The following is a 15,614-nucleotide window of genomic DNA, read 5'->3' on the forward strand; positions in this document are numbered from 1 at the left end:
CCTTCAATACTGCTGCAGTGTTAGAAAGACTTCCTTCACCCCCATTCCACAATCTCTAGATTCTCTGAGAAATAAATTATATTAAAGCCAACATATTATGAGTTGATATTATGCTCCATAATAATGGAGTTGCCAGGCATTAAGAGCTGAGAATCAGAACTCCTCTGTCAGAATCACCCTTTTCCCTGCTGATCCCAGTGTTTCTATGCTAAAATGCAGTCATTAGTTAATAGAAGGCTCAGTTGTACTGTGAGGTCACGAGGAACACAGCTTAGAGTGCTCCGAACTTTCATAATATATGGAATCACAATCGTAAACAGGAGTTGTTTATTAAATAAAAGCTGCTGCAGACACAAACAAACAAGCTTCCATATCCGTCCAGCTCCAGCTCCAGCTCCCTTGTTTACCAGGGCCATAGCCTGCCTGAACTGCATACATCACATAGAAACATCTAGTGGCTGAAGAGTATACTGCAACTACACATATACTTATGGAGAGTCTCCTCTGTAACTATTACTGTGCTCTTCAGTAGCCATAGATGTGCATCTCCTTAAATAACTGTATTCTCTAATACCCTTTCTGACTGACAAGGCCTGATAGACAGGATTCGCGTGAGTGGCTCTTATTTCCAAAGGTGAGTCACTTTCTCAAGGATGTTCATATCTGTGGGGGGTTGAAGTCTCAACACTGCAAATTCTGAAGTTTAATTCCTGTCCTTATATTTGCCCTAAAATGGTAGGACTGGACAGGAAACCCAACAAGTTGAACTTCATGACATTTTCCAGCCTTTCTGGCCCCCTTTCCTGGAAATATGTCTGCTGAGTTTGCCCCATAATAATTTGGCAATAATTTAGCAATATTACAGTCAAGTAGTTTAGCAGCAGTAACTGTCTCCGCACACAGTTTCAGACAGAATTTCCACGCAAGGTGGAGAGTTGGATACATTTGTAATTACCTTTCCCAGGTGGAGGTGGAGAGAGATGATTAATCTCTAGAGTGTTAACATTAATAATCAGCGTTGGCTTGATGAACTAAATTTATCTTTGATGATGAATTCTCCAATAAAATAAAATATCAAAACCAGGGCGAATTTCTGAATTGTAAAAGCTTGATAAGTGCAGAAGAGCTATGGAAATAATGTCTGATTTGTAAGTGAACTTTCATTAGGGATCATGCTTATTACAGGTTCTCATAAATATTTTCTAAGAAGTCCATTATCTTAATATGCAGTTGATTAGATGGTAGGGGAGAGACAATTACATTAACTTAATTCTAAGTCCAAACAAAATCAAAAGAAAACAGAAACTGTCTGGAATTTATATAATATATATATATATATACAGGCAGTCCTCGGGTTACGTACAAGATAGGGACTGTAGGTTTGTTCTTAAGTTGAATCTGTATGTAAGTCGGAACTGGCGTCCAGATTCAGCCGCTGCTGAAACTGACCGCCAGTTCCGACTTAAGTTGATTCTGTATGTAAGAACCCCAAGCGTCCCCAAGTCAGCTGCTGCTGAAACTGATCAGCAGCTGATTCCAGGAAGCCCGGGGCAGAGCATTTTTCTCTGCGCCTGTCTGTGTCGGTGGTTCCCTTTGGGGCCGCTGACGCAGTTGGCAACATGGAGCCAAAGCTCGCCTGGGCTTTCTGGTGCAGTTTTTGGACTTGCTGCTGCAAGCCTGCCAGCAATGGCTGGAGGCTGCCTGGCACCACCTGGTGCATGTCAGCCCCCTACCTCTCCGCCTGGCCTCTCTGGGAGCCGTGGAGGATCTGAAGCAGCGCCCAGATGCCAGCGTGCCCCGCCGCATCTGGCGTCTGGACACCAGCAGCGACTGGTGGGACCGCATCATCCTGGAGTGCTGGGGAGACAGACAGTGGACCCAGAACTCCAGGATGAAGAGGGACACCTTCCTGGAGCTCTGCGAGTGGCTCGCCCCTGCTCTGCGGCGACGGGACACTCACATGAGGCCCGCCGTCCCCCTCCAGAAGTGTGTGGCCATCGCCCTCCGGAAGCTCTCCACACCGGACAGCTACCAATCCGTCGGGAACCAGTTCGGCGTGGGGAGATCCACCGTCGGAGCAGTGCTCATGCAGGTACGCCACCCACTGGCCACTGAGCTGGGGGGCTGCAAGGAGGGGATGGGCCGTCCCAGGGAAAATGGGGGATGGGGGGGGAGGCAAAAATGCCCTGCAACGGAGGGTTCGATCTCTCCCGGCCATACTACACACCACCCGGGGGGTTGCTTCCGGGAGTGGGGCATGGGGCAGTGCCAGGGAACGAACACTCCCAGGCACCCAGGCACCCCAGTGATTCACGGTTTGCTGTGTCCCTCTGCAGGTGGTCAAGGCCATCAACTGGGTGCTGCTCTGCAGGGTGATCCGCCTCGCCGACCCGGATGCCTTCATCCGGGGTTTTGGCGTCCTCAGCTTCCCCAACTGCGGGGGGGCCATCGACGGATGCACATCCCCATTTGGATGATTGAAAGCATGATTTAGGTGCCTCCTCACCCGCCTCGACCTCGCTGAGCACAATATCCCTCCCGCGGTGGCAGCATGTTGTGTGCTGCACAATTTGTGCGAGATGAAGGGGGAGGCTTTCCTGCCAGCCTGGATGGCTGAGGCTGAGCGCATGGCTGGCCACTACACTCAGCCCTGCACCGCCGCCATCCGGGAAGCCCAGCGGGGGCCGTCCTGATCCGGGAAGCCCTGCGGGAGAGCTTCCAGGTGGAGGAGGAGGAATGAACTCTCCCTGCATGCCCCACTGGGGCCTTCTTCCACCCTCCCCCCTTCCCCTCCCTAACCCCTCTTGCTAATGTCAAATAAAGACACCTGTTTTGCCAACAAAAAATCTCATTTTTATTTTACATAACTGGGGTGGGGGGAGGAAGGGGGGGAGGGTGGGAGAGGGGAGGGGAAACCTGGGAGGAGGGAGCTAGAAGGGGGAGGAAGGAGAGGAAGGGAAGGGAAAGCTCAGGCTTGGGGGTCCTGTTGGCTCTCCCATCTCGCAGCACTGTGGGTGTGAGGGCATCGGAGGGGAGCGGGTGTGGAGGGTGGGGCAGGAGGGACGGGGGGTGCGGAGGAAGCAGGACGGGGAAGAGGGTGGAGAGAGGAGTGAGCGCTGGGATGTCCGCAGGGGTCAGTGAAGGAGGAGGCAGGAACCTGTCCACCAGGGTCTGGAGGTGGCCTCTGAGGGCACGGCCCTGCTCCTCCAGCGCCTCCACACTCCGCTGCCACAGCCACAGGTCCTCCCAGACCCAGGGGTCCTGGGTGAGGAGCTGGTGCTCCAGGAACCGCAGGTGCCACCTCTGGTACTCCTCCTGGTTCCTGGTGCGCCTGCTGGCCCGGGTGTGGGTGGCTGTTGCAGGCAGGGTGGTGCGCCCTGCAGTCCCAGGTGCTGCGGCTGTGGTGAAACAAGAGCAGTGGTCAGTTCTCCCTGGGGACAAGGTGGGTGAAACCCAGCCCCCCGCTGCAAGGCCAGGGCCCCTGCATGACACCCAGCTGCTGCTCCATGGTGGGCAAGGCCCAGGCGCACAGTCCCTGGGCTCCCTCTTCCCCCACCCTCCCATACACATAAGGGGAGCATGATGGCACTCACATGTGGAGCCCTCCCCGGCCTCGGACGACACAGGCGATGTGCTCTGTGGGGTTCCTCGGGGGTCCTGGGTCCTGGGAAGGCTCCTGGCTCTCGGCGTCCTCCTGCTCCTCCTTCTCGGTGTCAGGGACGGGGCCCTCTGCTCCGGGGTCGATCACCACCTGGGGGGCATGGACAGCGTGAGCCCCCAGGATGCGGTCCAGGGCCTCAAAGTGGGGGCAGGCCTCCGGGTTGGCCCCTGGCTGGCAGGCCTGAGAGTAGGCCTGCCGCAGGTCCTTAATTTTGCAGCGGACTTGCTCTCAGGTCCGCGCATGGCCTCTGGCGGCCAGGCTGTCAGCCATGCGGTTGTAGATGGCCGAGTTCTTGTGGCTAGTGTGGAGATCGTGGACATTGAAGGCTTCCCCCTGAACCTCGATGAGGTCCACAATCTCCGCACTGGACCAGGTGGGCACCTGCCTCTTGCGGCCCCGGGCAGGCTCCTGGGAGCCGCCAGCCTGGTCCCGGGAAGAGGCAGAGGGCTGGGCGGCAGCAGGTGGCTGGCTCATCCCATGCCAGGTGCAGGGTCTGCTGGCTGGGTGATGGCAGGCTTGCAACTGGCACGAGCACCGTAGCCAGACCGTGCCCCTTTAAGGGCTCCAGGGACGGGAGGGGGGCAGAAGAGTTTCCCTGGTGTTGGCCAGAGTGGCCACCAGGGCAAGCTGGGAAGGGCTAGTCTCCCACTAGTTTGAATTAAGTGGCTACACAGCTCTTAATTCGAACTACTTAATTCGAACTAGGTGTTAGTCCTTGTAGAATGAGGTTTACCTACTTCGAATTAAGCGCTCCGCTAGTTCTAATTAAGTTCTAATTAAGTTCGAACTAGCTGTTTGTATGTGTAGCGCCTATCAAAGTTAATTCTAAGTATTCCTTCAGGTAGGAATAAGAGATCCTCCGGAAAAGGGCTTTATTCCGGAGGATCAGGCCAGTCTAGACGCTTTTTTCCGGCTTTTCCCCAAGCTGGAAAAAAAGCGGCGGACATGTTTATTTAAATCCACGGGGGATATTTAAATCCCCCACGGATTTCCTTATGCTGACTTACCTGCTTTGCATCCCTTTTCCGGAATTTGGGGCCAGTCTAGACATAGCCCTCGAGACTAACAAAAAATGTAGATGGTATCATGAGCGATACCGTCTACATTTGTGTTAGACTCTATGGTGCTGCAGAACTCTCTTTTTTTTCAAGAACAGATAGGATGGTCTCATGGTTAAGACAGCTGAATGCTGCCCTGGACCACTGGATTCTATTCCTGCCTCTGCCACAGAGCTCTCTTGTGATTTTCGCAGCTGATCACTAATTGTTTATTCCTAATTTTCTGGGTGATCAACATGTCTGATTTTCATAAGTGCTGAATGCTCAGCGTCAGAAATTAAATCAATGAGAGCTGTGTTGTGAATATAGAAAGTTCTACATGCTAAATGCTCTGAAAAAAATCAATGCTTGTTCTTGGATTGATAGCCAAAATCCGTGTCAACTTTTAACCTTAATTTTTCTATGCCACCACTTTGTATTAAGTGGGGTTAATGCCATCCCTTCACCCACTTGGTTGATGTGCAGATAATTTATGCTTAGGGATGACTTAGATCCGAGAGTGTCATACGATATCTCTGCTTAAGTTAAAATGGAAACTACTTACCATGTGATGCCTACAGTATGATTTGACTTGCACAAGGCAAAGGCATTCTTCTGTCCTTATTGAAAGACCATAAAACAGAGAACTGGATAACACTATAGGAAGAGAAATGTTGATATCTGCTGTATTTATTATATCTCTATTTGACAGTACTTGGGGACTTGTGCTAATATAAAAATGAATGAAGAATGAATCAGGAAGAGTAGAGAATATTGACTGTTTGAATGAATGAAGAAAAATGTAATGATTTGTAGGTGAAACCTATAGAAATATGCAATCAATCTTTGCAATTTATATGGATGGCTTACCAGGTCAAAAAGGTGAATGCTGCTCACCAAGTTAATGGCAGGAATCCAATAATCATTTGCATTTCTCATGGAGTGAACTTCATCTCCCATGAGTATCATGGCCATATCTTTGCAATAGTTGCTGAAAGAAACTGTCAATGAGTCTGTGCTGTTTAAAAGCAATACATCAACCAGCGTTTTTTTTAATTGTTGTTAAAAACAGTATGAAACACTATGTCACGTTTGGAGACCAGTGTAGTCTGAAGTTTCAGCCAACAGAAAGTATATCGTTGTTACCTAGTTTGCACAACATCATAGTGAATTAAGGAGGATATCAATGATATATCATCAGTCCCAACAAAGTCATCAGTCTATGAATTAACATTCTTAATGTTCCGTAAGCCTGTCATTATCCAATTCTCTCTGCAGGTGCCTTTGCACCTTATGTGTATAATTTTTTATACATTCATAATTTACAACTCCGTAAAGGTTCTTTGTATTGGCATTCTAATTGTGAGGATTAACCACTGCACTTCAAGCATGGCCACTGTGTCATCATAATTCAGTGTCATCACCTTTTTAGTAACAATTCTAGTACAGAATTTCTTGCTTAGATCAATAGTTCTTGCATTTGTGCACAGAATGCTTTATCTATTGATACATCCCATAACCTTCATGTGATGGTTTAAGTCAACTCCATGCTCTGTTGTATTCATTATCACAGAAGACCTTCCTCAGGCCTTAACAGAGAGATAAAGGTTAGGAGAGAACTGGAAAAATCACAATAGATTCTGTGACACAGTTCTGGGCAGCAGCAGTTTAGCCAGCACTTGGGTTGCTGCAATGCCAGTTTATTGCCTGAGATTAAATCTGACAATGGTAGTTGCTGCTAATTGATAGATTGGGGATAAGATGAAGAAAGCTACAAGGCTAATTAACCTGAAACAGAAAAGACAGAAAGGAAGCTGCCATGGGGAGAGAGACAGGCAGAGGCAGGCTTAGAGTTAGTCCAAAGAGAGATAGATCTTCTAGTTGTAACCAGAAGGACTAGTTTGCCTTTATTATATTTACTGCCTTGCCTTTATTATATTCAGCAGTAATGCAAAGAACATACAGGCCTGCATCAATATAATTGATATATCATCTATATCGGGCTACTGACTTTCCTATCTTGGATATAGGAGGCTGAGGATGATGTGTTGTTGTAAATTAGGTGTGTCATAACACTGTAAAGGTGACAAGGGAAAATGGTATGGATGTGATGTTTACAAGCAGAGAGCCTCCATGCCATGTTGGTGCACAGAGGAAGAGGGTGTGTGGAAAGGTGCATCTACAAAAAGACAGTGTGGTAGTTTGCTCAACATCTTAGGGTATGTCTGCACTGCACAGTTATTTCAGGATTCCAGAGGTATCCCGAAATAGCTATCCTGCGTCTACACAAGCCACCCGTTATTTCGAAATATTTTTGAAATAATGGGCCTGCTATTTCAGCATACCAGTAAAGCTTATTGCACAAGGGTTAAGGGATGGCTTGAAATAGCATGTTGCTTTGAAATTTGGCACTGTGTAGATGAGCCAAATTTCAAAATAAGCTATTTCGAAATAGATTTGAAATAAGATACGCAATTTGCATAGCGCAAATTGCGTATCTTATTTCGGGTTTAGGGTGCTGTGTAGATGCATCCTTAGGGTATCCTTACTGTATCCCTCTGTCAGCAGAGGGATGCAGAATAGGCAGGTCGACATTGCAAATGAAGCAATGAGAAAGAAACCCTTTTTCAACAGATCCTGTAAACCTCCTTGCAGGAGACATAAGGGATCTGTCGAAAAAGGCTTTCTTTCTCAACAGATCCCCCTCTAGATGGCTGCTTTTTGCTGACAAAGTGCTGAGTCGGCAAAAACGGTGGCCATTTTTATGCAAATTAGGCACGGGATATTTAAATTCCCACTTCATTTGTAATGTCGACCTGCGTAATCTGCAGTCTAGGCATACCCTCAGATGTCAACACACAAAGGAGAATAAATAGGAAAAACTGGGTGTAATAACCCATACATTACATTATGACTTAAATGGCATTACAGAGACTTAATGGGGTAAGTCTCCTTCCTGGAATATTGGCTTAAAAGGATATAAGGCTTGTTCAGGAAGGACAGGCACAATAAAAATGAACCAAGTACTACAATATACATCAGGAATTTATACATTTGTTCTGATGTTAAGAAGGACATGAGAGATAGCCAAGTTGAAAACCTCTGGACAAAGATAAGAAGGCAAAAGAGAGGGGTGATGACATGGTAGAGGTTTACGTTAGACTACCAAATGAGGAAGAGATGAATGAGGCATTTCTTGAACAAATAACAGAAATATCTAGAACACAAAACCTGAAAGTAATGGGAGAATTGAACTTCCTGGACATCTGATGAAAAAAGTAACACATGGAAACACAACATTTCCAATAGATTATTAGAATGTATAGGGGATAGTTATTGTTGTAGCACATGGAGAAAGTAACCAGGGTACAAACATTATAGACTTGCTTCTGACCAACAGAGAAGTCAAAGATATGAGGATATATGGCAAATGGGATGAAGGAGATCGTGAAATGACAGAGTTCATGATTTTAAGAAAAGGAAGATGTATGCAGCAGAATACAGACAGAAAACTTATAAAGAGAGATTTTAACAAACTCAGAACTGGTAGGGAGGAATATTATGTGTGAAAGGAATTCAGGAGAGCAGTTTCACAAGGAGACAATATTAAGGGCATAAATGAAAACTATCCTGTTGTGAAGTAAAGATAGGAAGAATATTCAGAGATCAATATGGGTCCCTCAGGAGCTCTTTAATAACCTACAAATCAAGAAGGAATCATACAGAAAGTTGAAACATGGACCAATTGCTAAGGAGGAGTACAAAAGAATAGCGCAAAACATGTGAGGACAAAAATCAGAAAGTCTAAGGCAGAAAGGGTGTGTCTACACTGCACCGTTAGAGATAACTAGCATTATTTTGAAATAAAAATGTGTGTGTCTACACAGCCATTCCATTATTTCTAAATAATTTCAAACTAAGGGGCAGCTTATTCTGAAATCTGTAAACTTCATTTAATGAGGAATAGTGTCTATTTCAAAATAGCTATTTCAAAATAAGGCATGCGTAGACTCTTCACTTGCTGCTATTTCAAAATAGCCCCTCACCAGGGCCATTCTAAGTTATTCCTCTCCAGTGCCTCTAAATTAAGATAGCATATTTACATTAGGAAAGCCTGCCTCAGACTAATGTTGAGGCTTCCCTCCAGTGTAGATGTGCTATTTTGAAATAAACTATTTTGGAATAACTATTCTGGAATAGTGATAGAAATGTAGCCATGTTAGTCTGGTGTAGGTGAAACAAAAAACAGGGCTATGTAGCACTTTAAAGACCAACAAGATGGTTTATTAGGTGATGAACTTTCGTGGGCTCATCACCTGAGGAAGTGGGTCTGGCCCACGAAAGCTCATCACCTAATAAAGCATCTTGTTAGTCTTTAAAGTGCTACATAGCCCTGTTTTTTATTCTGGAATAGCTTATTTAAAAATAGTCGTGCAATGTAGACGTACCCAAAGTGAGTTACACCTAACAAAAGATGTGAGAGGGAATAAGAACTTATTGTTTAAAACCATTTAGAGCAAGGGAAAGATAAAAGAAAGTGGAGATAATAAAGGGGAACTAATAACTGACAACATCAAGATGACTGAGGTGTTATATGTTTATTTTGCTTTAGTCTTCATTAAAATGTAAATGGTGACCAGAGACTCAACTATAAGGAGGAAGGAATGCAAGGAAAAAAAGGGGAAAGAACAGGTTAAAGAATATTTTTCATATTCTTGTTGGCATGGTTTGATGAACTTCATCCCAGGATATCAAAGGAAATAGCTGAAATAATCTTGTAACTATTGGCAATTATATTTGAGAAATCACGGAGGACAGGTGAGATCCCAGAAGATGAAAGAAGAGCATATATAGTACCTACCTTTAGCACTGGTCTACACTAGGGCTTTATTTCAAAATATAGGTTGAATTTATAAGCAGAGCATCAACACTACCAAACCCGTTATTTTGAAATAAGGGGCCTGTTATTTTGCAATCTATACTTCTGCTTTTCTCAGGGAGCAAAGCTAATTTTGAAATCGTTATTTCGAAATAGTGTTCATGTAGATACTCCAGTGCAGCTATTTCAAAATAACTACACCCCAGAGTCATTTGAACTAATTACTCCCCAGTACTTCCTGGGGTGCTAAGTAGAGGTAGCATGTCCATATTAACAGAGTCTGCCTCAGATTAATTTGAGGCTTCCTCATAGTGGGGACACACTATTTCAATTTGTAAAATTGGGAGTTATTAAGTTTAATTTAGTTATTTCAAAATAGTTTCCTAGTGTAGACATAGCCTTAGAAAACAGAACAAAGAGGATATTATGAATTATAGATCATTCAGCCTAATTTTGATTCCTGAAAGATACTGGAACAAGTTATTAAATAGTAGATTTCTAAGCACCTAAATGATAATGGGATTATAAGGAATGGCTAACACAAGAACAAATCGTACCAAATCATCCTAACTTCGTGTTTTGACTGGGAGGGTTACTAGCCTATTGGATAGGAGGGGAAGCAGTAGACCTGATAGATCTTGGTTTCAATAAGGCTTTTAACAGTCTCACATAACATTTTCATAAGTAAACTAGGGGAATATGGTCTAGATGAATTTGCTATCAGGTGGGTAAACAACTGTCTGAAAAACCGTAATCAGAGTAGACCTCAATGTCTTTTTGTCAGACTGAATATTTTCAATGACTTGAATAATGGAGTGGAGAATGTGCTTATAAAGATTACACCAAGCTGGGGAAGTTGCAAGCACTTTGGAGGACAGGATTAAAATTCAAAGAGGCCTTGACAAACTGGAGAACTGGATTTGATGCAACAAGATGAAATTCAATAAAGAAAATTTCAAACTATTTCATTCTGGCAGGGGAAAAAACAACCCAAGTACACAAGTACTAAATGGGGAATTGGCTAGCTGGAAGTATTGCTGAAAAGGTTTTGGGAGTTGTAGTGGATCATAAGTTGAATGAGTCAACAATGTGATGCATTTTGTGCAAAAAGCTAATATCATTCTGGGGTATTTTACCAGGAGTTTTGTATGTAAGACAAGGAAGGTAATTGTCCTGCTCTATCTAGCACTAGTGAGGCTTCAGCTGGATATTGTGCCCAGTTCTGAGCACTACACTTTAAGTAGGAATGGACAAAGTGGAGACAGTCCAGTGAACAACAAAAATTGTCAAGGTTAAGAATCTGAGCTGTGAGGAAAAATGTAACAAACTGGGCATGTTTAGTCCTGAAACAAGAAGACAGAGGGGGCATTTGCATGGGTATTTCATATTTCTTCAAAATGTAAGACTTTGGCCTGGTTTCAGCAAAACCTTAAAGTTCATGCTTAACTTTAAGCAGATGCTCAACCTCCTGGCTGAATAAGTATGGATTTAAGTATATGTTTAATTTTAAGCATGTTTTGCTGATCCAGGATCTTAAAGAAAAAATATCAGAACAATCTTATGATTAATGTATAGCAACTTTTGCATTTTCGGTAACTGACTTTGATGGAAAATTTTAACCAGCTTCTCCCCCACATGCACTTAAAAAAATGTGATTATAATCTACTTAGGTGAGAGAAAAAGTTTTCACATTATGAAAGGAATGGGGGGAAAGATAAGAACAAACATTATATAGAGATAGGAAAATTAGTTAAATACAGATTAACAAATCTGTCACAGTACAATAATTCCACTTGCCTCTAGATTTTCAGAATGCCTTGCTTTGACAGTACTTACTCTATCTCTGTAGTCTGTCAGCTAAATCTCTGATATTTCCTTACCTTCAGAAAACAATCAAGAAAGCAAACATTGGAAAATAACTCACTTCTCTGTCTCTAAAAGTGGTTGCATTTTATTGCAGGACCTTTGTGGTTAGCTCTGTTTGATGATATTCATTGTTGGGGATTGGTAAATAGTCAGCATACTAAATAGTAGAAGCGTTGCGATGTAAGGTGAGAGTATATGTTTAATAGTGCATTTGCTTCATTCCTTCCTTTCCTATTGAGTGACAGCTTTGTATGTCATGTGAAACTGTGCCTCGGATAAAAGCAAAGGGACAGATATTTCTATGGGAGATGGCTCATACATGAGGGAACAGAATGAAAAGGGTCATCTCTTCCTCCATATAGGAACAACCTCATACAGAAAAAAACAGGCCCTTTGTATTTAAAAGATTAAAATATTTGTTCTCTCACCACTCATACTATTGTAACTCAGCTATATGAGAGGCACATTGCTTTTGACTATAAGAGGAATGTATATGCAAACAAGTTTCCTGTTGCACTCAGAGACAGGTGCAATCTAATGGAGGCTGGGGCTCTTTTTGGAACAGGTCTTCAAAGCCTTTTGAGGAATGAAATTATTAGTACCAGACTAATGTTGCTAAACCCAAGCTTCTCCCTACCAATCTGATAAACCAGCCATAAATTCATTTTTATCATAGTTGCATATCTTCACCATCACCAGTGGCAGCCTAAGAAAAGCACACATGTTTCATAGGGAAGTGATGAACAGACAGTTGATATTCACTTGATAGGTGAACAGTAGCAGGCACCCAGTGGTTCAACAATAATAATAATAAAAAGTCTGAATGATGCATGTTGATGTGGAAATTAATCTGATGCTTTTTTGAGGGTGAGACATTTACTTTAAGCTAATCATGCATACATATGATTGCTCATGGAGGTGAATACAGCACCATTCATGTGCTGTCAAATATAGAAGGAATCTCACATTTGAAATTTTTGTTGGAAGTATAGGAAATATAATAATTTAATTGTCTCTAAAGCATATATACAATGCCCCTCCATAAAATAGAAAAATGTCCCCTAAAGTATATACATATTTCCTAAATTAAGTACAAAACATTCCCCTTTGCCCCAACTCCCCCATATAAAGTTTGTACAATGCCTAAAATGGGTGTGGAACATGTAGCCACATGCTACATTAATCACAGGGAAACACTCCAAATCATGAAGATCCTCAATGCCATCACAAAAGTTCTACTGCTTCTTTTTATTGCAACATACTAACTTCGATTAAAAAATAGTCTGTGGTTCAGATATGTAGCACAACTGCTTTATTATGATGGCAAAGCAACACAGAAGTTTTATAATTGACCAGAGGACATGAAAACAAGCAGGGGCGGCCCGTCCATATAGGCGAACTATACGGTCACCTAGGGTGCCAAGTTAAATGGGGCGCCAAATGGCGGCGCAATATTATTGAGGGGTTTGGAGGCGGGGGCACCGATTGCATGGTTCACCCACCACACCAGTTGCAAGTTTGTGTGTTACTTAAGAGGATAGATCCAAAGCGACGCCAATTTACATCTGCTCAGGATTCAGCCTAGATTTCTTATTTTTGAGAATAAAGAAAGATTAAAAGGAGAAGTACAACAGTAAAGATTAGGAGGCAGAATGAACTAGTCATTTTAGCATATCCAAAGGCTGCTCAAGGATGGAGGCATAAGAAAAGAAATAACCTTAAAGTAGATCCTCATTTCATGACATCCATTCACACATTTGACACAATACAACCAGGCCAAAAATTATTGTTATTAGTCTATGTTGCCCTAGGGTGGACTCTGCAGATAAAAAGACCTGATCTGTGGCCTGCAGGATTTACAGACTAAGACTCTATTCAGGAAAGCACATTTGTACCAGAGTGCCCTCTTGTTGAATTCTGCAGAACAGCAGTCACTCAGCCTCTTGCTATCCAGGCGGTGTCAACTTTTCCAGCCTAATTCCCAACACTTCCCAGGTTTCAGCGACTTACCTCTCCAGCTAGTTCACTAACAGTATTGCCCTTCCAGGGCACTCAAAATCCTAAGCAAGTATAAAGCAACACGAGCAAACTCTTCCTTTCCTGTGGGAAGTCCAGTTTATGGGTCCTCCTGAACAGAAGTGGATGTAAGCATTTGACTTCAAAAGGGACTTTAAGAAAGTCTTTAAGATCATTGTGCTTAAGCGCTATCTTGAACATAGATGCTTTCCTGAACTGCAGCCTAAATGCTGACATTGTCTGGAATTTTTAAAGGCATCTATATTAATTAAGCATCAAGGCCCAGACCCTGAAAGGTATTTAGTTGCCTAACTGCCATTGAAATGAAACCATGGATTAGGGCTTCAGGATGGATTTGAAGGAGGAGTGGCTAGTGACTGTGCAGACTAGCTCTGAAAGAGTCATGTGTAAGGGAAGTAGAGGAAGACACAGAGTTAGTTATTGGGGAAGAGGCCAAGTTGCGTACTGTATAGGTTCCCAGCTCTGACTGAAGCTATTCTGGGAGATTTTTTTTGTCTACCATGATGTAATGTCATTTTAAAAACATATCCTATTGGAATCTCCAGCACTGCTTTCAAAAGTTGCCAGGCCACCCAAGTAAACCCTGGAGGGTTGGGAACCCTAGCATTGTAGTGGCATCATTGCTAGAAAAGAGGGGTGAGGGCAAGAAGAAGTGCAATAATATGAGTGATAAAGGGATAAAAGGTTGGAATGGAGAGTTATTTGGGTCCTTGCAAGTTCCACAAGAAGCTTTAACTTGAGGACGTGTAGTTCAGCGAGACAGTAGAGAGAGTCAAGTGCACCAGAATACAGAAGAAGTAAGTAATGCTTTGAGACACAGAAGTGTCATTAGGTCTGCTTTACACAGAGTGTCCAACAATGCTGAACAGGCCACATTCTTTAGTTGTGTCCGCAATGAAAAGTACACGCTCAAAGGATGAAGCCAGACACTATGTTTCCAAGTGTCTTCCTGCTGAAATGCAAATTTTCTGACACTTTGACATAATGTCACAAGGAGCACAGACACATTTCCCTGTGTTGTTTGCAGGTGGCCTATGGGAGCCAGATTGTACCTGTCACAAGCCTCCAACCTGTCAAAGTCTGCAAATCAACAATGTTGTGCGGTGAATAGGGACATAGTCACTAGGGAATATCTGCTTGATATAAGATTTTTTTCTTCAGATCACTCATAAACCTCAGCATGTAGCAACCACTTTCTTGTGTAAAGAGGCAAAAATAACTTCCCAACCTCTTCTTCTCCTGGTTAAATTCATACTCACGTTGCAAAATAAAAACAGCTGTTGCTGCTAAAATGATTAGGAGTCCTATAATCTCCGACATCACCCCTCACTTAGAATAAACCGTCCGTGCTTAAACCCAAACTGCGCCTCCCTCCCCGCTCAAGATACTGTCAAATCTGGCATAAGGATGCACCAATAGAAGACCCATTAATAGCTGATTTCAAAAACCCGCAGTGAAGGGGTTTACTCAGTGTAGGATCACCTCTTTGTGGCCAGGTGAGGCACAGGAGCTGTCCTACACTTCCGTGCTTTCTGCATAAACTGGGGAGCCTGGCTCCCTGCCTTGCCTCTTCAACACATGGCCCCACCCCTTCCATCCCTGGCCCCACCCCTTTTTCTTCCCCCTGTTCTTGCTGAGTGTCTCACCAGCACAGCCCTGAACCCCAACTGCTGCCCAGAGCAACCTGAAATCCTGGCTGGCCTGTTGGTGCCCAGAGTAGCTGAGCAGAGCTCTGAGCCCATGCCATCCAGAAGAGCTCTGAGTCCCACCACAGCCCAGCCCAGCCCCAGACCAGCATCAGAGAGCATTAGCAGATACTTGGGGAGACTTAACTTTACCCAGCCTCCATTACCTGCCTTCCCAGTAATGGAGGCAGGGAGCGGCTAAGCTTTCCCCAATGGTCAGTGGATGCCCTGTCATTGTTATGATCTATCTTCTGTAAGTTGACCCTCTGTTAAGATGACAAGATGTCCTGATTTTATAAGAAAGCCTGACATTAGGGGCTTTGTCTTAGATCAGTGCCTATTATCCCCACCCCCTCTCACAATTTTTCTTCCTTGCTATATAGTCATCCTACCTCTGATTGTGTTAGGTTATTGATCTCCACCCATTTGAGTGTAACAAAGCTCGACAA

This window comes from Pelodiscus sinensis, chromosome 3, assembly GCF_049634645.1.
Source record: "Pelodiscus sinensis isolate JC-2024 chromosome 3, ASM4963464v1, whole genome shotgun sequence".
Classification (NCBI taxonomy): domain Eukaryota; kingdom Metazoa; phylum Chordata; order Testudines; family Trionychidae; genus Pelodiscus; species Pelodiscus sinensis.